The 26,985-nt window shown below is 35.5% G+C and overlaps 1 protein-coding gene across 2 annotated transcripts in view; it reads right to left on the bottom strand.

The window, feature by feature from the left end:
• Window positions 1-26,985, bottom strand: part of LOC110445963 — a 61,058-nt gene that overhangs the window by 24,911 nt on the left and 9,162 nt on the right. The window lies entirely within an intron of this gene.

Genomic DNA, 26,985 nt, shown 5'->3' with positions numbered 1-26,985 from the left:
TAGAGTTTACACTGTAGTGCACTGGAGTATACAACCTTATGCACTAGAGTTTACACTGTAGTGCGCTGGATTATATAAGCTTCTGTACTAGAGGTTACATTGTTGTGCGCTGGAGTATACAACCTTTTGTACTAGAGTTTACACTGTAGTGCACTGGAGTATATAAGCTTCTGTACTAGAGTTTACGCTGTAGCGCACTGGAGGGCACAATCTTCTGTACTAGAGTTTACGCTGTATTGCACTGGAGTATACAATCTTCTGTACTATAGTTTACAGTGTTGTTCGCTGGAGTATACAACCTTCTGTACTAGAGTTTACACTGTCGTGCACTGGAGTATACAATCTTCTGCACTAGAGTTTACGCTGTAGTGCACTTGAGCATACAATCTTCTGCACTAGAGTTTACGCTGTAGTGCAACGTTTTGTCTAGTGTACTGCTTTGTTTAGTACGTATGCACTACAAAGGTACTAGATACCAAGTTATATATTCAGTTTTGACTGCAAACTGGAATCAATTAGTGTGATGTACTTGAAGCAAAACTATAGAGACATGTATACCTTCTGTATTAGAGTTTACACTGTAGTGCGCTAGAGTTTACACTGTAGTGCGCTGGATTATATAAGCTTCTGTACTAGAGGTTACATTGTTGTGCGCTGGAGTATACAACCTTTTGTACTAGAGTTTACACTGTAGTGCGCTAGAGTTTACACTGTAGTGCGCTAGAGTTTACACTGTAGTGCGCTGGATTATATAAGCTTCTGTACTAGAGGTTACATTGTTGTGCGCTGGAGTATACAATCTTCTGTACTGGATTTTATCGCTGTAGTGCACTGGAGTATCCAATCTTCTGTACTAGATTTTATCGCTGTAGTGCACTGGAGGATACAACCTTCTGCACTAGAGTTTACGCTGTAGTGCAACGTTTTGTCTAGTGTACTGCTTTGTTTGGTACGTATGCACTACAAATGTACTAGATACCAAGATATAGCAGTTTTGACTGCAGTCTGGAATCAATTAGTGTGATGTACTTGAAGCAAAACTATAGAGACATGTATACCTTCTGTATTAGAGTTTACACTGTAGTGTGTTGGAGTATAGAATCTTCTGTACTAGAGTTTACATTGTTGTGCGCTGGAGTATATAAGCTTCTATACTAGAGTTTACACTGTAGTGCGCTAGAGTTTACACTGTAGTGCGCTAGAGTTTACACTGTAGTGCGCTAGAGTTTACACTGTAGTGCGCTAGAGTTTACACTGTAGTGCGCTAGAGTTTACACTGTAGTGCGCTAGAGTTTACACTGTAGTGCGCTGGAGCATACAATTTTCTGTACTAGAGTTTACATTGTTGTGCGCTGGAGTATACAACCTTTTGTACTAGAGTTTACACTGTAGTGCGCTGGATTATATAAGCTTCTGTACTAGAGGTTACATTGTTGTGCGCTGGAGTATATAAGCTTCTATACTAGAGTTTACACTGTAGTGCACTGGAGTATACAACCTTATGCACTAGAGTTTACACTGTAGTGCGCTAGAGTTTACACTGTAGTGCGCTAGAGTTTACACTGTAGTGCGCTAGAGTTTACACTGTAGTGCGCTGGATTATATAAGCTTCTGTACTAGAGGTTACATTGTTGTGCGCTGGAGTATATAACCTTCTGTACTAGAGTTTACATTGTTGTGCGCTGGAGTATACAACCTTTTGTACTAGAGTTTACACTGTAGTGCGCTGGATTATATAAGCTTCTGTACTAGAGGTTACATTGTTGTGCGCTGGAGTATACAATATTCTGTACTAGAGTTTACGCTGTATTGCACTGGAGTATACAATCTTCTGTATTAGAGTTTACACTGTAGTGCGCTGGAGCATACAATCTTCTGTACTAGAGTTTGCACTGAAGTGCGCTGGAGTATACAATCTTCTGTACTGGATTTTATCGCTGTAGTGCACTGGAGGATACAACCTTCTGCACTAGAGTTTACACTGTAGTGCGCTAGAGTTTACACTGTAGTGCGCTGGAGCATACAATCTTCTGTACTAGAGTTTAAATTGTTGTGCGCTGGAGTATACAATCTTCTGTACTAGAGTTTACGCTGTAGTGCAACGTTTTGTCTAGTGTACTGCTTTGTTTAGTACGTATGCACTACAAATGTACTAGATACCAAGTTATAGCAGTTTTGACTGCAGACTGGAATCAATTAGTGTGATGTACTTGAAGCAAAACTATAGATACATGTATACCAGTTAATGATCCATCATTTAAAAAAGCTCAATGATAATTGTTGTGTTTGTACATCGATCACTCATCCAATTAATGCAAAATTAGACAGGAAACAGTGATTGTTTTTGAAATATATAATTTCTTAAACAAGGACATACAACCTATTGTTACTCCTATCTGCTCATTATTGTGGTAACATATGACATTTTCTAAATCGGGCACATTGACATGTTGACACTCAGTGATGGCGTAACAAGGGACTTCCAGTGATAGTGTACGCGCGAATGACTTGCGGTTATGATGGTTTAAAGGTTTGAGACTACAACCAATCAGGGAACTGCATAATTAATCTTGACTGTCTCTTTTCCTGATATTGGAATTGAATTGATTTGCATAACATTCTGTCTTGATTCCTTTGCCGTTGGTGATTTTTTCTTATAATCTGTTCAGACAATTATTTACCTGTTCCTACTGTCAAATAACATGTATTTTATGTATGAATATTTTGATTTGATATTGTAACATATTTCCTTACACCTGTATGTTATAATCTGTCAGCTTAACGAGGCGTACACTCAGATAGGTTCCAGTTGTTAAATTATTCACACCTATCACGTGCAATATTAGTATTTCCTTATCGATGTCTTTAGAAATCACTATCAAAGTTTCGTCAGTCAAATCGGCTGCTAAGCAGCTAAATATACATTTCCGTTAAGAATCTTTATAAATATGTATTTTGTGTATGTATTTGAAGAAAAACGTATATTTTGTAAAGTATCTGTAGAAATTTGTGTTTCGTGTAAATTGTTTATGGGAAGAGTTCTGCATTTACCATGTTTAGAAATGTGTAATTTATGTTTACTAGTTGTTCAGTATGTATTATTTGTAGGGTTTTCGTTATGCGTTTTTATGTCTGGATAAGAACTTACTTTTTGGGCTCGTGCGCGGGTGCACCAGAATGCCGTACCAGGGGCGTTTCTAGGATATTTGAAAGAGGGGGCGTAGAATCAAATTTTTGGACCTTTTTTTGCTAAAAAAACATAAAATAATTGTGAAATGCACTAATGTAACGATTCCTGACTTGGAGGATGTATATTTTATAAGAGCGCAGCTCTTCTTGCGCCAAAGGCGCAAGAAGCGAAGCTCTTTTCCGGTAACATGTATGAACAATTGAAGTCATGGTAACGTCGAAATACTATGCTTCCAAAATCCTTCGTCACGGAAGTAGCTAGTATAGAGTTACCGCTGTCCTATTTTTACGATGCTGTTTAGCTTTGCTACACATTCTCAAAAATATCTCTTTATTTGATAAAAAAAAAAATCTGTGGTTATGTGCATTCATGACATTAAAAATTATAGACTGCAGCTTCTTTCAAATTTTCGGTTTTTTCTTCTCTCCACCCAAACCGGAAGTATATAGTAACTACCAAACCAGACGGAAATCCGGATATGTTTGGGCTATTGAGATTCTCTTTTTACACGATTTAGAGGGATCAGGCAAAGTATATCATGTCGGAAAATAAAATTGGAATTTAATCACCAATATACTTAACTTTTATAATAACAGATAATAACAGTTATATTTGATAAACAATACCTCTTCAAATATGAAGTCCCTCTACTGGGCCTCACTCTTTCCGCAACATTACGCTGAGCAATTAAATGCAACAGTACCAAATGCATTTGTGTTTTCTCTTGAACTGCATAACTCATTCGAATGCTTTTCTTTACTATTATTAATTTAACATTTATCGCTATAAAACGAATAAATAGATAACATTTTAAACAATGTTATTTAGAAAATAAGATTGAAAAAAAAACAGCATTTAGACGCTTCTCTAGTTTCAGGCAATGCCTGTTTTCAAAATGAATGATTTTGCCTAGCAACAGATTCAAGTATATTATAAAAAAAAACAATTACAGGTACATTTTGTATGTATTAAAATGGGTAATGTTATGATTCAAAAATTATACTATACTATTGAAAAAAAATGTACGAGCTGCGCTCTCTCCAGGCCATGCCTGAGTCATATTAGTTAAAGTGTCAGGGTGTTTATGTGTTTAATTAATGAATATGATAAATTGCCATATTCAATACAATATTAGCAGATTACGATATTTTTAATTTATTTTTTTGAAAAAATACGCCCTCACCTGGACCCGCCCCTGCGTACAGACAAGAGTATCAATCGTCCTGCAGTACTTAAAAAAAAAATGAGCTCTAATTATTAGTATCATGTAAAAGTATCGTATTAGCTCAATCACTATGTTGCCGGATTTATTAAACTTTGTCCTGATCTTGAGATATAAATGGAATTCTAATGCTATGAATAGTAAAAATCTGTGAAAAGCATAGATACCGTATCTATGAAGACAGTTTGTAATTAAACAGGTCACACTGGATACATGCCACCTTAGATATTCCGGAAAGGATGTCATAGTATACAGCTATAAATAAATAATAAATAAATATACAACATTTGATATAGCGCCCTATCTAGCTAACATAAGCCATCCTAAGGAGAGCTATGACATTATATTAATGGGATGATGTAATCTTTTGTTGTTGTTGTTGTTGTTAAGAGGTTATTGTGTTGATACATGTATGACACACACGGTTTTTTATTTTTATTTTTATATAACTCCGGGCTTTATTTATGGACGCCACTGACAGTGTGTTTGACCCTCTCACCACTGCAGACCACAATGGTCTAATCCATATCAATGCATGGTAGAGTCTACTAAAGTTACATAGGGGTGACAGGGTAAAATAAATGCTCTATTTATAAAGACATTAAGTTGACAATGCTGACAGTGGGAGTATAAGTGCGATAGGTGATGAGAGAACAGCCGAACAATCTGCATCGGCGGGGCTCAATTCATGTTAACTAAATATGAAACCAAGTCAATACATTTAAAAGTAGACTCCGGACTCCTTTACATGAGCAGTTTTGTTTTTTCTGCACTAACTCAGTGGAGACTGAAGTTCATTTTTTTATGCGACTGTCCTTTGTATAGTGACCAAAGACTTAGTCTATTTTATCAGATGGAGAACTTTTGTGATACTTTCAAAGATTGTGATAATAATGAAAAATTATATTGATTAATGGACAATCCAAATATCCAAATTTTATTAGGAAAAACTGAATATCTTATGTTACGCAGAAGGAGGATGTTTTTAAATTGTATATAAGGATTTTTCTAATCATAATTATTTACAGCATCTTTTACTATGTAGATATATCCTATAATTTAGGAAATGTTCTTAATTTTTCTTTTCCTTTTTGTAATATTTTATAATTTCTTAGGTATGGACTATTGAAGTAATAATAAAGATTGATAGTATCTCATAAGTCATTGATGGCTGGATTTTATATAGTTTTATGTTTAAATTTCTCAGATACCTGTTTTAATATTTGTATTAACATGTTACACTTAAATATAATAAATGATTGATTGATTGATTGATTTAAAAATGAAAATAAAAATGTTACAGGTTAATAGACAAGCTAGTCTAAACAAACATTAATTTGATTAATATTTTGCGCACCCCAAATAAATCGCTTATAATTTTATTATTGAATACTTGATCATAACAATTTAATTTTGCTGTTTAATTCAAATCATGCATGCACACATTTGGTACCTCATAGTCAACATAGAGTAAGTGGCATTGATCAGGAGGGGAAAACGAAATAAATAGAATTAAATATAAATATAGATATAAATGACCCAATCGTAGGCTGAAGGCAACGACCAACTCATAAATCAATGTACTTTGTATCGCACAAATACGGACAAAATCGTCAAAAAACGCGAGCTCACGTGGCCATTGGCCTCTCGTTTTCAAATAAATCGTACTTCAAACTTCCGTCAGTCAGATCGTCAGCTAAAGAGCTAAATATATATTTATATCTGTGTGTGTGGAGAATCTTTATGAATATGTATTTTGTGTATATATTTGAAGAAAAACGTATCTTTTGTAAAGTATCTGTGGAAATTTGTGTTTCGTGTAAATTATTTGTGTGAAGAGTTCTGCGTTTACCATTTTTAGAAATGTGTATTTTATGTTAATTTTGTGTATGTATTATCTGTAGGATTTTCGTATAAACTCAACACAACTCACAAATCAAGCCTGTAAAAACATATTGCGTTTAAAAACACTTATCAATGTACTTTGTATCGCACAAACCCGGACAAAATCGTCATAAAACGCGAGCTCACGTGGCCATTGGCCTCTCGTTTTCAAATAAATCGTACTTCCTGCTAAATGATTTTTTTCGGCGATATACAATGTATATTGGATTTTGTATTGTGTGGGTGGGTGGGTGTGGCTGTGTGTGTGCGTATGTGCATGTATATACCGCACGAAAAGTGTATTTTTTGTATATTATCTGAGGGCAATCATTGTTTATCCATTGAATGTATTTTTTTTTATTTTCCCCATCTTAATGGAAATTTTGAAATAAAATGATTGCCACATCTGTGTTTAGATGATAAATGGGAGTATATATTCTTACGTATTTCTGTTAATTTATCAATCAGGAGAGGGGGCTTATTCCTACCTAGATTCATTATATCTCCGGACTACACGGTGTATAAGATTACGCTTTAACCTCCTACGCTTGCCGTCCCATCAATCATTCCGATACTAAACCTGTAGGTGAATATCCTATAGTGTCAGGTGTATAATGTTGATCAATCCTACTTGTCTTTTCTGATTTCACTTAAGGTAGATGGTCTGTTACATCACGATTTCTCACTCCGACAAATTTTCTCACCCAGCACGATTTCTCACCCAGCACGATTTCTCACCCCAGCACGATTTCTCACCCAGCACGATTTCTCACCCCAGCACGATTTCTCACCCCAGCACGATTTCTCACCCCAGCTCAATATCTCAATTGAGGTTTGTTCAGATGATTTCAACCGTGGTGTTCTTCGAATAAACTATATTTTACAACAATAAAACAATTTTTTTCAACATACTTTTATCAAGCAATAACAATTAGTCAGATTCCAATTGCTAGTAATGGGCTAAGGATCTCAACCGTTTCAAAGTTATTGCTCATTCATAAAATTCCGAGGGGTGGGGCCAGACCCAAGGGTCAATACCAATTTCATGATTGTGTTCGTCTCTTGATGCTCATGACAGCAATAGTATATATAGTTAATGGGTGGGAATCTCAACCCATTTTAAGTTATGGCTCAGGAATAAACCGCTCGGGGTAGGGCCAGATCCCAGAGTCAATTATTATACTCTTGATGCTCAGCAATGGTACATATAGTTATGGGATTGGGATCTCAACCATTTCAAAGTTGTGGCTTAGAAATGAAGTTCCATGGGCTGGGGTCAGACCCATCGGTCAATTATAATATTATGACTGTATTGATATCTTTATACCTATCAAATGTAAATATGGTTATGGTATGGAACTAAACCGTTTCAAAGTTATGGCCCAAACATTAATAACTTAGAGGCGGGACCACATCCTCCATTTATACAAAATTTAACCCCATTTGGCCGAGGATACTCCAGGTCAAATTAAGTTAAAATCCACTCAGCCGTTAAGGACCAGATGCGTTTTAAAGGAAAGAGTTGACGGACAGATGGACGGACGTCGCGCCACGGCATAAACTCACTTACCCTTTGGGCAAGGGGCTAAAATTGAACGAATTGGACAATACATATATTTCGTCCAGTCATAATTTAGTCAGAAGCGGTCATTTCCCCGTATTGAAGAACACTATAGGAACATCCCATTCACCAATTATATTGCAATCCACCAAACAGAACAGAACTATACCCAGGTAGCCCAATAGACTTCAGCAAATCAAAAACCTTCGTAGCCAACTAAATATTTAATGCACATCTACGCTTGAAACACGTCGGACTAAGCTTGGCGGTTCGCCTAGAGCCCCAACGTCATTTGAGGAACTTATGTAAATAGAAAAGCAGGTAAGGCAATCCTCAAACTGGTTTAGAGATCTTAACATTTATGTAAAGACAAGCTGGGAGTTCACAATATAAAAGCAGACTCAATTAATAATTTGCCCGAAACCTGAAACTAACCGTGTGTGAAATATATAAATCAGTCTAAATATGCCACAACCGCCCAAAACAATAATCAGTGCTCGTATATGACAACGGTTCATACGCCTACTCCTAACACGATTTCTCAACTTGGTGAGACATCGTGTAAGGGGTGAGAACACTTGTTGTCTATCCTGTCCAATCATATCTTCTGCTCTCAAACAGATAAAACACAACACTTTCTTTTGCAATATAGACGTATGGACGTTTATTTTGAGCCGTGATGAAGTCAGGAATAATATAACACCAAATTTTCTTGAAAGCCTCTCTCGTACCAAACTAATATGATATACATATACAATTCGTTGGTACATAAAATCTAAAACCATACTTAAAAACCAGAGAGAAAAAACTTTCATGAAAGTAAAAAAAATCATGGGTAAACCTCATGATTTTCCCCAATAGGCAAATTCTCATTTCTTTATAATAAACCAGTAATCATTCAAAATGCCTACAAATATCAAACTTTCCCTTGAAAACCGTCTAGTCGGTTCGCGCTCCAGGGCTAGAATGACGGGGACCTGGAACCACGGACATGTGAGCAGTGCCAACTCATAACATATGAGTACCAGAAACGTACAGACTATTCGCTGAAACGTAGAAACATAATAAGTATCCGGCTCTTTCTTACCACATCTGAACTGTATGCAGGTCTTTAAAAGGTATTTTCCAAAGTTATTTCCTGTGCAATTTGTACATTAACAATAATGGTTACAGCATTTTAAGGGGTTTCAAGCAGTTTCATAACTGTATCACAGTGGATTAACATCCTCTTTTTTAAGATACTCGTGTTGGCGGATATGTTTTTGTAAATAAAGAAAATGAAAGAAATATATTGCTTGCGTAAATATTGTTTGCTATAGCAAATTCACAAGCAACTCAAAGATAGAAAAATGACATATACATTGAAACTCTTTCTCCGTTGTAGATGGAATATAAAGCGCTAGGACTCTCTGCCTTAATTGTTAGTTGAAAAAGTAATAATATTTATTAATATACGAGGAACTTATATACGGCTTTATCACAACCTAGTGCGTAGGTCGAATTATTATCCGTGGTTATAGGGCTACTGCAACAAGCCACTATCTATGTAAACTCCCGGGGGAACATACAGCCGGTGCTTCCATAATGACGCTCACGGCTAGCATTCGGCAATCAGTTACAGCTGAGTAGACCGGAACAAGCGGAGTAACGTATCTTGTTCAAAGATACAACACAGTGCCGTGACGTGATTCGAACCCGCAACCCTTCGGTCACGAACCCGACGTCCTATCTCTAGACTACCGTGCCTCCTACAATGATTAATTAGTTTCTTGTTCTTGTCACACGGAGAACTTGAATACCTCTCATAAAACTTTCAATGTGAATGTCGTAAGCATAATATATTGGGCTCTGTGTAGATAAATGCGATACAAACATAATTCTTGCATCCTGTGTAACTCTAAACGAAGTTGGTTGTCGTCATTCAAACTACCATCAAACGACACAAGCAGAGGTTGATATTTTTTTTGTGTGATACAAGTATAATAAAAATATACATTTTGGAAGTAATAATTTAATACACAATTATTTTTTGTGTTTCATGAAACGGCAGTCATGCTATTACGTTCGAATTCGTATTGTGAGTTTTACAAACAATGTTACATGAAAACTTTTTTATAGTAATACTGCCTTTTTCAATGCTGTTTTTTATATTCATCAAAGTGTTAAGAGCGTATTGTTCGTTGTTGATGTTTTTTTATATATATATTTTAATGGTGTTCCCATAGTCTGAGCATGACATAACAAGCGAGTACATAAGTGTCTTGCATGCATTGTCAAAATGGAAACAAAACGGTCTTTGGTAGCAACTGGATTGCTTTTCCACCCTAAGGTTTTTCTCGTAGTATGCTCCTAACATTTTTACTGCAGGTATTAGGTGACATCAGGCCTTATGGCATCAATAGAAGGAGGGTAAAAGATGTTAGCTACCTGTTTCGTGTTTTGTTATTTTGTCCTTGAAGAAATCGCCAATAGTATATATCATCTGACAGTTCTAAACAATTCATTGAAAAATGTGTACAATACTGTTTCTTCTCCTTGTTAATTTCCTTAAGAACTGTTAACATGTCCTTCGCCATTGCCTTTCATTTTTACACCTAGCTCTTTTCTCAGCGTGGAGTTTATCAGTGTACCACTTGGTCTCACAGTAACTTGCTTGGAATGAAACGGGGCGTGTTTGTCCATCATTGTTTGAAGCTCTGTGTTATACCTCTCCACAAATGTATCCACTGATCAAAGAGTAAAGGGCCGATGATTGGCCATTGTCATTTTTGAGATGGAGAATGTTAATGTCCTGGATATTTTCTAAAAACATACCACTGTACGTTCTCTAGAAGGGTGGGAGAGTTTCAGAAACGTACGATGGATAATAACCCTTGGTGTCACAGTGATTAGGGTAAAAAACAATGCAAAACATAATTGTTCTCACTGGTGATTAGTATGTAGAGGGTATGGCCATGAGAATGAGTAGGTCCAGAGACAGACTGTGGGAGCCAATGCCCACATAAAATCTCTAAAACCACTGGAGCATCAGCATAATCAGTCACGTCAAAGTGAAAGTTTAGATCACTAGTGATGACGAGTTCTTGAGGCAGCAATACTTGTCATAAACTTTTTTTTAGTTTTACGTCCTATTAACAGCTATGGTCATTTAAGGACTTGCCAGGTTTTGGTGGTGGAAGAAAGCCGGAGTACCCGGAGAAAAAACACCGACCTGCGGACAGTACCTGGCGACTGCCCTACTGTGGCCAATACACTCCATATGCTCAAAACGTGTAAAAGCATTGTCAGGCGACCATGATTTAATATTCCGATGTCCTTGAGAATAAGTGTGACACAATCACTGCGTTGTCCCTGTCAAGAAGCATGGTAATGCTGTAAATCACAGGAAGAAATGCCACTACCTATGGCATTATTAATTAATGATCCAAGCCAATTCTCAGTCAGAGCCAATAGTTCGATGTCAGATAAAACCATCATATCATATGTGACAAGTGCTTTTTTTCATGTACATACGTTCTCGCTTAAAATGTACAATTTTGACCTTAAAAGGGCATTAGTACGATGCGCACACAGTAATTTTGGTGTTAACGAATTTGATAAAGACGGGATCATTATTTCAATGATTATAGACAAATAAAATAAATACTTTTACGAACTAGATAAAAGCTAAAATATCAAAAACAAGATAAATACTTCAACGAGCTACTCGTAGTTACATAATAGATACATATGATCTATAATGTACTACAGTTTAATATAACTTTGTATACATTTATTCTAATTAATATCAAATTTAATGCAGAACATATCATGAAAATGAAGGTTTGTTAGCACAGCGGTCATTCATATGGTAACTAATTCATTGTTGAATTATTTGTGTATAAAAACAACATACACGACTAAAAACAAAGGGCGTGTATGTCGAAGAAGTGTGGTAGACAGGAGATCGGAATTGCCCAAAGTCTATTAAAATCTAGTTAGTGATAATATAATTGTTGTCAAAGTATTAAGTGTCAGCTTTCTACAACAGTTAACGTCAGGATTTACGTGTTTTTATTGTCACGTTATCTCAACACCTGTACAACTAGGTCAAATATATAAATGCAAAACAATTCACATATAACACGAGCAAAATCTACTACAATGTTTAGCCAAAAAAATCGTTATTTGAATGTACATGTTATAATTCTCAGCTAAAGAAAAATTAATAATCAGGCATTTAGTGATTTCATGTTTTTATGGAAAGTACAAAACGAAAAATAGAACGAAATTTTCTCTTTGTTTTCTTCAAAATATCACATAAAGAATTCAGAAATCAATGATACGCGATATAGTGTTTGATACGAATTATATAAAATACTTTAAAAATCGGTGGCTATGTTATATGTACTTCTGTGTAGCTGTTTGCATAAACATGTTCGCCAAACTTTATCAAACAAATTCTTTTCAAATTTCAAAAGAACTTTTCGCAAGTTATGTTTTCCTTTAAGATAAATATATACAGAAATTAAAGTTTTTCAGCCGTTGTTATTGACCAAACTGTTCCAAAAAATAAATAAAAGGAACAACAAAAGCAAAAACGTGACACCACGACGAGAACGCTGACAACGCTAAGACAGATGCATTACGAAAAAAAAACAGTTTAAAAAAGAGTCTTTGTTTATAAAATTCCATAAAAAATGCCAGCAATTTAAGAATAAGAAGCAAACACTATATCATAGTTTGATGTGTGGGGCGTAGAGTCGTTTATATGTGCATATAATTTGTGTATACAGTAAAACAGATACATTACACGAGTTTCTCCATGTAGTTATCGGAGGATTCATTTCATCTTTCCTACATATCTTTTATTCCATTGCATTTCAAAGTTTCAGTAAAAAAAAATCGAAAACTTTTAAGACATCAAAAATAGTTTTTTTTATATGAATCAAATTTTAACAAAAACATTAAAAATTGATATCAGAAAAAAATGGATTTTAATCATTTAAATCGTTAATATTAAACAAATTTTATAAAAAAAACACATCGATATCAGAAAAAAAAGTTGGTATTTTAATGTGTATGTTGGATTATTAACTGTTAAACGGACCTACATCCAATGAAAGAAATGACAACGTTAAAACGCCTATGTCATTGTTTTTACGTGATTGATCCCTTAGTGATCGAAACCAGGAGAACACAGATTTTATAATAACATAATGTGTTATGCTTTAAACATCTATTTTATACACGATCAAGTGTCGTCACGTGGGTGCCCGTTACTTGCGAAAGGTGCACACAGCTTGCACAAGTGACGGCCATCTACGTCATTCATTAGTGACGACCGCGAATTACATAGACTAGCAACTAATACTCACGTCAGAGCAAGGACAAGTATGCTGATATTTATTTTTATATATTTCAATATGACCTGATGTATGCCATCTAAAGATTTCTTATATTCAGAATATTAAAACTCCTTTTAGAATTAAGTAACACAAACATATCGTTAATGCATATTATGTTTTCGTATGTTATTTAACCCTTTTGCCACATTTGGGCTTAACAAGAAGTTAAACGAAAATAATACTGTTTTATGTGATACGAGTGTTATAGAAATTCTGCTGTGAATTAATCCACCATTGTTTAAATCCATGTTAAGCTTCTTACTTAGATAAACTGTCAAATGATCCAATAATCTTAATGTAAAAAAGTTTATCTATGAAAAAACATTAACGGAGGCAAGAAAAAACAAATAAATAAAAATCATGTATTTTTTTAAGGGTCATATTTATGTTAAAGAATGAAAGTCAAATAACATGATTAACCCGTAAATCCATTTTTGTTTCATTCGTTCCTGTCATTTGTGCTTCGAAAATATATAAATTTACACTTGAGAAACGTTTTAAGTTTAAGTTGTTGCAAGACAAGGACAAATATTGTCGACAGGTGTGGATAAGTTAGCTTTAACGTATTCAATTTTGACGATAGCTTTGATGAATAACTTTCACTGTTGATATAAAAATATGGAAACAGGACATCTCTTACAGTGTACGGTAGACGAGATGTTAAATTTAGGTCATATTTTGCATAATCTTGTTTAAAATATCACTGTCTCTTAATCCTTCTTTTATGCATTATATTAATAAACTGACATATTGTGTTAATGCAGTCAACATTATATAAGGAATGCATCGCTAAAAGGTGACATAACTTCTGAATTTATCATTTTAGTTTCAAAGTCAACGACTATTTATTCGTGTTACGTGAGCCCCTACTTATAACCTGTATATATTCGCACACTGCAAGACAAAAAGGAATCCCATCGGTTGATGGATCGGCCATGACTGAGGTGGTTTTTGCAGCATTGTAAATAATTTTGTAAGGGCAACAAGGGTATATCATGATCACTTACAAAAAGGTAAAGTGAGACGATGTTTACCTTTATAAGAAGGAAAAAAACACAAACAGTTCGACTTATATGCATATTATCTATAAAAGAATTGTCTAGGTGTCTGGTTTATAATTTGCATAGGACAGAAAACTAACCAAATTTACTATCAATTCGATCATAGTTTATAACTAAAAGTCAAGGTCATTGGATATCCCTAACGAGGTGTATGTGACGTTACCCTCGCTTCCATATCCTATTAATAAGTCAAGGTCATTGGATATCCCTAACGAGTTGTATGTGACGTTCCCCTCACTTCCATATCCTATTAATAAGTCAAGGTCATTGGATATCCCTAACGAGTTGTATGTGACGTTCCCCTCACTTCCATATCCTATTAATAAGTCAAGGTCATTGGATATCCCTAACGAGTTGTATGTGACGTTCCCCTCACTTCCATATCCTATTAATAAGTCAAGGTCATTGGATATCCCTAACGAGTTGTATGTGACGTTCCCCTCACTTCCATATCCTATAAATAAGTCAAGGTCATAGGATATCCCTACCGAGGTGTATGTGACGTTACCCTCACTTCCTTATCCTATTAATAAGTCAAGGTCATTGGATATCCCTAACGAGTTGTATGTGACGTTACCCTCACTTCCATATCCTATAAAAAAGTCAAGGTCATTGGATATCCCTAACGAGTTGTATGTGACGTTCCCCTCACTTCCATATCCTATAAATAAGTCAAGGTCATAGGATATCCCTACCGAGGTGTATGTGACGTTACCCTCACTTCCATATCCTATAAAAAAGTCAAGGTCATTGGATATCCCTAACGAGGTGTATATGACGTTACCCTCACTTCCATATCCTATAAATAAGTGAAGGTCATTGGATATCCCTAACGAGGTGTATATGACGTTACCCTCACTTCCATATCCTATAAAAAAGTCAAGGTCATTGGATATCCCTAACGAGTTGTATGTGACGTTACCCTCACTTCCATATCCTATTAATAAGTCAAGGTCATTGGATATCCCTAACGAGGTGAACGTGACGTTACCCTCACTTCCATATCCTATAAATAAGTGAAGGTCATTGGATATCCCTAACGAGGTGTATGTGACGTTACCCTCACTTTCATATCCTATAAATAAGTCAAGGTCATTGGATATGCCTAACGAGGTGTATGTGACGTTACCCTCACTTCCATATCCTATAAAAAGAGTCAACACCAGTCCGTGCTGGGAAATATAGGATATCAAAATTATGTCAAATTTCGTTTCTTATTTTATATTTCTCGTTTACTACAAGCATGAATTGGTAACTCCTGAATATTTTTTTATCATGATTTAAGTCAACTGAAAGAGGTTATAGAGATAGAGAAGTCTATTGTACAAATTGTTTATGCAAGAACATTCTTTTTCTTCAATAAATAAAACATAAAAAATACAGGTAGTGTTTTCAATTCCTGCGAAGCAATTGTTTTTGTTACATTAAAATGAAGAGAATACGAAACTAAACTGTACAATCAATAGTGTGCAACTTCAATTGTTTAAAGTCACAGAAATAAAATAGTGTTATGTCCATGCAAGTAAATCTGTTTGCCAAAATAATGTGTACCTTACTAATTGCAATAATTAGAAAGAAACAAATCGTTGAAAACATTGGAGTGAAAACGCCGTAATAATTTTCATATGTGTGTCGCTAAATATTTTGCTTTGTCTGACAATGTCCATTTGAGTAATGGGTTCATGATAAACAAACTCTAAGAGTTCACCGCTCTACTCATATTAATAAATACTTAATTTTCCAGGTGCTATATTCCTGTAATCCTTTTTTGCTACAGGGGCAATACATTAACTAACATGTATTATTAAGTTCTAACATCATTATTATTTTTACCTATAAGTAGTTATAGCTCATTCCTAAAATCAAATTGTTTCAGCTTTAACAAATTAGCATTAAACTACTCCTCAAGATGTAAACAAATAAATAACACTTTATATTAATGTAAGTAATTACGCTTGAAAGCCAACCCTCCTGATAAGAACTAATTAAGGTGACCTCTCTAACGATTGACATTCAATTAAATATATCTACATTTGCTTTGCATCCTTCCAGCGCAATGCATTCAGATGGCTGTTGTGAGACTAAAACAACATTTTCTATTGTAACGTCATCAATCTCTATCGTGACGTCATCAATTTCAATATTGCCAGAACTTGATTTGCTGAACTGTTTGAAAGAACTGTTGGAAATAAATAAATATAGCGTAACTGCTCTTTCACAAATGTGAATATGCAATGTGTGTTTTAGGACCATTACACAATTTGCTAAAACATTCATTGGTTAAAGGTAAACGTAGTCGTCATTCAAATTAAAGAAAAACGCTAACTTCAAACAAGTATATATGTAAACTCGAGAGCACTTTTTAATCTCAATGAACATTTAACTTATCACCAGTCTAAGACACTGATAAGGTGGAATATTTCAAGTGCTGATTAACATAAATATCTTATTAATACTTTTTTTCGTGGTAAATTAAAATGTCTTTGTGTGGTTTTTCATGACATATAATAGATCACCGTTTAAATTTAATTAAATTGCAAGGCCCAGAACATAACAATACGTGCTGGTTTGTGTGATACATTTGTCATGGTCCTGAGAATATGATTTTTTCTGAATATTTAACAATAATAATAATAATAATAATAATAAACTTTATCTATTGAGGATACAAAACCTGTTTAGCAAAGCTAATCTTCCACAGGGTCCTCTGTTAGTAAAATTGGTTAGTAAAAAGACAAAGTAGTATCACAGCAAATAAATGTACATAAAATAATTATCACCGTTACTACATAGACATACTTGTTGGTCTTACCAAAACAGCAATTTATATCACAGTTATTTCATAATTTAAACGGTCGTTCAGTACAATTACAATAAAACTATTACAGAAGCAACGAAATATATTCCGTGCTTAACCCATTATGGATTTCATTAAAAGACAAATTGTCTAATTTACATATATGCTAATGTAGCAAAAACTAAAAATTGACAGAATACACGCTAACAAAGCGAAAATAAGGCAAATCAAAGCTGTATCTAAAGAGTATAATAGTAAAAATAAAAGACAATTAAACCGCATTCTTAATGTAACCAATCATATTTTGTTTGGATTTTGTCACGGAGGAGGGGGTCGTACTTCAACCGGTTAATTATTCCAAATCTGTCTCCCTTGTACAAAAAAGTGTTTGGAATAAAATGTGGTACGGTGTTTGGGTACCTTGACAGAGTTTTGGGATGCTCATCTAGTATGATTAGAAAGACATTCTGGAACTAGATCATTTATACATTTGTACACCATAACACCTCTTCTCAATTTCAAATATTCGACAATTGGTAACCACCCTTATAAAGAAAACAATGGATGTCGGTCTATGTATGTGCTTCAGGTGGTATCAACATACCTCACAATAACGGTAGTATTACCTTACCTCACAATTACTGTAGTATCACCATACCTCACAATTACTGTAGTATCACCATATCTCACAATTACTGTAGTATCACCATACCTCACAATTACTGTAGTATCACCATACCTCACAATTACTGTAGTATCACCATACCTCACAATTACTGTAGTATCACCATACCTCACAATTACTGTAGTATCACCATACCTCACAATTACTGTAGTATCACCATACCTCACAATTACTGTAGTATCACCATACCTCACAATTACTGTAGTATCACCATACCTCACAATTACTGTAGTATCACCATACCTCACAATTACTGTAGTATCACCATACCTCACAATTACTGTAGTATCACCATACCTCACAATTACTGTAGTATCACCATACCTCACAATTACTGTAGTATCACCATACCTCACAATTACTGTAGTATCACCATACCTCACAATTACTGTAGTATCACCATACCTCACAATTACTGTAGTATCACCATACCTCACAATTACTGTAGTATCACCATACCTCACAATTACTGTAGTATCACCATACCTCACAATTACTGTAGTATCACCATACCTCACAATTACTGTAGTATCACCATACCTCACAATTACTGTAGTATCACCATACCTCACAATTACTGTAGTATCACCATACCTCACAATTACTGTAGTATCACCATACCTCACAATTACTGTAGTATCACCATACCTCACAATTACTGTAGTATCACCATACCTCACAATTACTGTAGTATCACCATACCTCACAATTACTGTAGTATCACCATACCTCACAATTACTGTAGTATCACCATACCTCACAATTACTGTAGTATCACCATACCTCACAATTACTGTAGTATCACCATACCTCACAATTACTGTAGTATCACCATACCTCACAATTACTGTAGTATCACCATACCTCACAATTACTGTAGTATCACCATACCTCACAATTACTGTAGTATCACCATACCTCACAATTACTGTAGTATCACCATACCTCACAATTACTGTAGTATCACCATACCTCACAATTACTGTAGTATCACCATACCTCACAATTACTGTAGTATCACCATACCTCACAATTACTGTAGTATCACCATACCTCACAATTACTGTAGTATCACCATACCTCACAATTACTGTAGTATCACCATACCTCACAATTACTGTAGTATCACCATACCTCACAATTACTGTAGTATCACCATACCTCACAATTACTGTAGTATCACCATACCTCACAATTACTGTAGTATCACCATACCTCACAATTACTGTAGTATCACCATACCTCACAATTACTGTAGTATCACCATACCTCACAATTACTGTAGTATCACCATACCTCACAATTACTGTAGTATCACCATACCTCACAATTACTGTAGTATCACCATACCTCACAATTACTGTAGTATCACCATACCTCACAATTACTGTAGTATCACCATACCTCACAATTACTGTAGTATCACCATACCTCACAATTACTGTAGTATCACCATACCTCACAATTACTGTAGTATCACCATACCTCACAATTACTGTAGTATCACCATACCTCACAATTACTGTAGTATCACCATACCTCACAATTACTGTAGTATCACCATACCTCACAATTACTGTAGTATCACCATACCTCACAATTACTGTAGTATCACCATACCTCACAATTACTGTAGTATCACCATACCTCACAATTACTGTAGTATCACCATACCTCACAATTACTGTAGTATCACCATACCTCACAATTACTGTAGTATCACCATACCTCACAATTACTGTAGTATCACCATACCTCACAATTACTGTAGTATCACCATACCTCACAATTACTGTAGTATCACCATACCTCACAATTACTGTAGTATCACCATACCTCACAATTACTGTAGTATCACCATACCTCACAATTACTGTAGTATCACCATACCTCACAATTACTGTAGTATCACCATACCTCACAATTACTGTAGTATCACCATACCTCACAATTACTGTAGTATCACCATACCTCACAATTACTGTAGTATCACCATACCTCACAATTACTGTAGTATCACCATACCTCACAATTACTGTAGTATCACCATACCTCACAATTACTGTAGTATCACCATACCTCACAATTACTGTAGTATCACCATACCTCACAATTACTGTAGTATCACCATACCTCACAATTACTGTAGTATCACCATACCTCACAATTACTGTAGTATCACCATACCTCACAATTACTGTAGTATCACCATACCTCACAATTACTGTAGTATCACCATACCTCACAATTACTGTAGTATCACCATACCTCACAATTACTGTAGTATCACCATACCTCACAATTACTGTAGTATCACCATACCTCACAATTACTGTAGTATCACCATACCTCACAATTACTGTAGTATCACCATACCTCACAATTACTGTAGTATCACCATACCTCACAATTACTGTAGTATCACCATACCTCACAATTACTGTAGTATCACCATACCTCACAATTACTGTAGTATCACCATACCTCACAATTACTGTAGTATCACCATACCTCACAATTACTGTAGTATCACCATACCTCACAATTACTGTAGTATCACCATACCTCACAATTACTGTAGTATCACCATACCTCACAATTACTGTAGTATCACCATACCTCACAATTACTGTAGTATCACCATACCTCACAATTACTGTAGTATCACCATACCTCACAATTACTGTAGTATCACCATACCTCACAATTACTGTAGTATCACCATACCTCACAATTACTGTAGTATCACCATACCTCACAATTACTGTAGTATCACCATACCTCACAATTACTGTAGTATCACCATACCTCACAATTACTGTAGTATCACCATACCTCACAATTACTGTAGTATCACCATACCTCACAATTACTGTAGTATCACCATACCTCACAATTACTGTAGTATCACCATACCTCACAATTACTGTAGTATCACCATACCTCACAATTACTGTAGTATCACCATACCTCACAATTACTGTAGTATCACCATACCTCACAATTACTGTAGTATCACCATACCTCACAATTACTGTAGTATCACCATACCTCACAATTACTGTAGTATCACCATACCTCACAATTACTGTAGTATCACCATACCTCACAATTACTGTAGTATCACCATACCTCACAATTACTGTAGTATCACCATACCTCACAATTACTGTAGTATCACCATACCTCACAATTACTGTAGTATCACCATACCTCACAATTACTGTAGTATCACCATACCTCACAATTACTGTAGTATCACCATACCTCACAATTACTGTAGTATCACCATACCTCACAATTACTGTAGTATCACCATACCTCACAATTACTGTAGTATCACCATACCTCACAATTACTGTAGTATCACCATACCTCACAATTACTGTAGTATCACCATACCTCACAATTACTGTAGTATCACCATACCTCACAATTACTGTAGTATCACCATACCTCACAATTACTGTAGTATCACCATACCTCACAATTACTGTAGTATCACCATACCTCACAATTACTGTAGTATCACCATACCTCACAATTACTGTAGTATCACCATACCTCACAATTACTGTAGTATCACCATACCTCACAATTACTGTAGTATCACCATACCTCACAATTACTGTAGTATCACCATACCTCACAATTACTGTAGTATCACCATACCCCACAGTTACTGTAGTATCACCATACCTCACAATTACTGTAGTATCACCATACCTCACAATTACTGTAGTATCACCATACCTCACAATTACTGTAGTATCACCATACCTCACAATTACTGTAGTATCACCATACCTCACAATTACTGTAGTATCACCATACCTCACAATTACTGTAGTATCACCATACCTCACAATTACTGTAGTATCACCATACCTCACAATTACTGTAGTATCACCATACCTCACAATTACTGTAGTATCACCATACCTCACAATTACTGTAGTATCACCATACCTCACAATTACTGTAGTATCACCATACCTCACAATTAATGTAGTATCACCATACCTCACAATTACTGTAGTATCACCATACCTCACAATTACTGTAGTATCACCATACCTCACAATTACTGTAGTATCACCATACCTCACAATTACTGTAGTATCACCATACCTCACAATTACTGTAGTATCACCATACCTCACAATTACTGTAGTATCACCATACCTCACAATTACTGTAGTATCACCATACCTCACAATTACTGTAGTATCACCATACCTCACAATTACTGTAGTATCACCATACCTCACAATTAATATAGTATCACCATACCTCACATTCTAATGTATTTATGTTTAACGTTTCACATCTCAAAACGAAGGGTAAAAGAACCTGACAAATTCATGTCAAAGTGAAATCTTGTCTGCTTTTACAGTTACAATTCATCGAACCGACATCAGACATTGGTGTCATCTTTTTTTGAATGCTCGTTAGGTGAAGATAGGCACATGCAAAGTCTCTGTTTTATTGTGAAACTGACATGTTTGTGTGTATTTCTGAAGTCTTCCCACACGACATGATTTCAGTTTTCATAAAAAAAACTAAATAAGAAGGACAAGGTATACACGAATAGGAAACTTCAAACAAACATCATCACTTATTTACTTTATGTAGTTTTCAGTATCTGATGAATGTACTGATATGTATTGCTTAAGTGTACATGTGTATAAAAAAAGTTAATTAAAAAGAATGGAATACTGACGTTTTACGTTACCTGAATAGAGTATCGCGTTATTAATAATATTATAAACAAAGAAGCTGTTCGTCATAACTTTAACAATTTTGAAATCATTCTATGTCCGTGTGATGATAGAATATCATTTATTTTTACAGTTTTTGATTATCTCAGTGTTTACATTACTTCGCCCTTGGCATAAGAAGGCGAATATATTTGCGACAGTAATTATGATTTATCAGACATGGCTCCCCTACACCTGGACATTTTACCTGAGAAGGCTGGCCGTGAACATGTCTAATGCTTGGTCGGACAAGCCATGGCTGGATATAAAACACGGCTAATTAACATCGGCCGTGTGTCGAAACGGTTTTAAAACAGCAAGAAGGTATCTCGCTACAGAGCGATGCATGTCAACACTACCAATTATCGTTCGGTAGCCCAGGGAAATTGATATCAACAAGGTTCATAGGTCAATACATCATGATTGAAACCGACAATGCTGGATACGACCTTGACCATTCATAAAGAGTTTATTTTTACACTTTCCTCACGAGAAAAGGGGAGACTGCAACTCCTTCACTCATATGTTTCCCATTATTCAAAAGTTCGTTCCTTTAACTGCTCAGCTATTCGGCATATGTTAAACATTTACATCCAATAATTGCACATAGATACATTAAGTATTATTGCTTATAATGAACTTTCCTATAGGTACAAGCATATGTATTGGTTTTTTCAATGTATATCTGCAATAGACTACGGTGTTATTGAGATAAACAGTAATCGTATCTTAACACTAACGAGCTCCGAAGAAACATGTGAATGCTGTAGAATGAAGGGCTGTCCATTGGATATAATATCATAGGGAAAGATTGCTTGAAACAGAGACGTATATCTCTGCTTTAAAGACGAATAATGCATACATGCATATATAAGTAATATCATCAAGTTCTGAATGAGCAAAAGAATGAATATAATTATGAGTGGATACTTAATGTCGATTAAACGTTTTCCCCGTGTTGGCACACAATTTGTTAAGATTTTGATCACAAAATAAATAATAAATATTACAACTAGACTATGTACACTTGTAATACAGGCCTGAGTAATGAGAACAAGTTATGTGATGTCTCGACCTAAGCCTAGTTACTCAACATAAAAATGTTTAGCTTACAGAGTAATTTACTAAGCTTCATCATAATGGGATATTTTACTTATTAAATGGGGGAAAAATCATTAAACGGTTTTTTTATGTTAAAACAATTTATGGGAATACTAACGGTATACATTTAATTAAACGTTGCAATATCTAATGATAAATATATCAATGAGAACTGTTGTGTTTAAGCTAACGAATCTCTTATTATCTATCCCCTAGAGAATGGCCCCTGGCAAGATCGTGACGACATCGTTTAAGTATATATACTGTATAGGCTTTTGGGAACATCGAGTCTTATTTTACATGCTGCTAAATATGCTCGAATAGAAATTAAACAAAACCGAGTTAGATTAGTCATAACAGGATTTAGTTTCGAGTGAGGTTTACTAGAGAATGGCAATGAATATAGTTGGCCTACGGATTCATGATGAGACGAGTGTATTGTTTGAAAATGTCATATGTTCCTTCCAACGTTTTCTTAATAGACAACAAATATAAAATTGAGTCAACAAGTCATCACAACGTTTAAAACCCTTCAAAAATCTTGATTGGACAACCCTCCAAACACGCAGAAATCGTTCTTCATTAATCATGCTTTAAAAACCATTCACGGCCTAGTAGCAATTGAAAAAGACAAATTCCTTGATTCCCTCTCGAAATCATAAATATATAATTCAACACTCGGCATCTAACTCCCATTCTCAATCCTTCTTTCCACGTTTCATTCGCCTCTGGAACATGTTGCCCATGGACATTTCACTCAGAACTGACCTCAAAACATTCAAGTCAGGACTCAAAACACACATTCTGTAATGACACTATACTTTTTATCTTAAAAATAACCCATGTTTTTAACCACAAACTTTGCGCCTTTGTACTATCTTCTACATATTGAAGGACACAAAGCACACTGTTGATGTTTGGACTCGAATGTAAGGATCCCCGTACCACTGCCAAAAACGTGACTATGTATTGGAAAGTTTTATTCAATATGCTTTGATAAATCATGTCTCTCAAGAAACCTAAACCTTGCGAACTATTGGGGGAAATAATTTTGATGAATATAAAGTGTTAAAATGTAACAGTGCAAGACCAGCATTTAAATCCTCCACCTGCCCACACTATCCGCCGGGATTTCACTTCTGGACCCTGATCAAGAGGGATTTCACTTCTGGACCCTGATCAAGAGGGGTTTCACTTCTGGACCCTGATCAAGAGGGATTTCACTTCTGGACCCTGATCAAGAGGGATTTCACTTCTGGGCTCTGATCAAGAGGGGTTTCACTTCTGGACCCTGATCAAGAGGGGTTTCACGACTTAGACGCTCGCAAAAGGGCCTTCAGTTATACATAACTTTAAAAAAATCAAAATCAAAATTCATGACCTGTCCCTGGTCTTAACATATAGAAAATGCATCATTTATTTTCTTTCTCTTTTTCTTTATAAATATATTTTCTTGTATTACACAAGCTTCTATGTGGTTCGTTTTTCATTTATTAACCCTGATAATAATTCATATTTTCAAACATTACACTAGCGTTTCTTTTCCAGATATTGTCACATTATTCCATATTTTCCATCTTAGACCACCGTTTACTTTCAGGTAGAGTAGGAGTGGCTCTTTCCACCATTTTGACGTGAAGAGACACCACTTCCCTCTCGCAGTTTTTTTAAGCCGTGCATGCACGTCAAACATACAACTACGGTTATAGATTTACTCACGACCTTTATCCGCATTAATTTTTCTATTAATACACATAGATTCACGCTATCCAGACGAAAACTTTATCGTAATGAGCCTTCGGCTAGCAGCTAGCCGAAGGGATATGCGATAACATCGGCATGTTACGTCAGTGATGACTGGTGTTTGGCTACCTACATGGCGTGTAGCCAGATAACCTATGTCATGGGTAGCGTGAAAACAGTATCGGTAATTCTGTAATCGATTTTCCGAACATTTGTAAGCTGAAGCAGGTTACAGGTGAGGTTATGCGTTCTTTATTGCATAGTAAAATTATCCTGTCCATTTTGAGAATAAGACCGTTAAGTATTGTCACTATGTATACCTATGTACTGTCACAATGATTAATGTAACGTTGTGCCCTGCACGGTCACCATGGAAGTTGTGTGAAACCCTTTTATCATCCATGCCCTGTGAAAAAAAATCATGATGGTTGATCTAGAAATGATATTTCTAGAGTTTTTCCAGATAGTGTGAACATATAATTCTAGATATGTGGTTTTATTAAATAACTATCTGAAGGCCTAGCTAACCATTGCAGTCGGGAGCGTGTCACACACGTGTTCAGGTAAGCGAAATTACACACAAAAGAGTCTACCTCATCCAGCTGATGTACCGACTGGTAGACCTAGCTAACAAATAATTACCTCCATCTTCAGCGCTCGCGCAGGTAAAAGAAGAATAGGAATACTTAGATCTCAATGACGTTCTTATTGGGAAAAATAGTCACATTATTTGGACAAAATATTGTGTTCTATAACATCCTCTTTATACTGTATCTTCAGTTGAAGCCTGTAGACAATACAGGACTGCGATCATTGTAGTTCGGCTGTGCTGGGCCGTGCCAGTAAACGATGTGAGTCAGTTAAACCAAGCTGAAGGGGTAGCATCGAGAGTCTCGTGTCCATTTGTACTTGGAGGGTTTAAATTAATACTACCAGACCTTCCAAACGTCATATTTCTTCACACTGCGTAAACCATTTTTTATTACCATTATATATATTAGACACGGCACAGTTACGACAGTTAGTTCATACTAGTGCAAATGGGTCATTGTGTTTATTAATTAAATATATGGCATAGAAACACAAGTGACAAAGGACGACAATTTTATGACCCATGCCCTGTCATGGCCTTGAACTCACGACATGCGGCACAAAATCGCCTAGCCTAGAAATATTTTCAGTTCCTACCATTACACAACTTCACCTCCTCAATAAAGAAGGTTCCTGGGCTGTATTCATGAAACCGTTTCTCATGCTCAAGCATAGCTTCGTTGCTTAAACCAACTTCTTTGTATCTCGCTTAAATCATGTCAAACAATCAAACGTCAATAATAGTGTAAACATTGAAAACAGTATTCGGCTTTAACTCTTTTCAATGTTTTTTTCCAAATCATTGACAACCTGAGATTTTTTAATTGATTTATTCCGGGAACAAAAATTCGGCCCGAGCACTTAGTCTATGCTTGAGCATGAGATCAGTTTCATGAATAAGGCCCCCGATGTTGCAGTGGCCAACATATACTCTATACAAGGTCATTTCGTCTATTAATGATATGAGTACCTGGATTGCAATGTATAGATTTATACGACTTGT

Source organism: Mizuhopecten yessoensis, unplaced genomic scaffold, assembly GCF_002113885.1.
Source record: "Mizuhopecten yessoensis strain PY_sf001 unplaced genomic scaffold, ASM211388v2 scaffold267, whole genome shotgun sequence".
Taxonomy (NCBI): Eukaryota; Metazoa; Mollusca; class Bivalvia; order Pectinida; family Pectinidae; genus Mizuhopecten; species Mizuhopecten yessoensis.
This window is presented reverse-complemented; position numbering and strand designations above follow the sequence as displayed.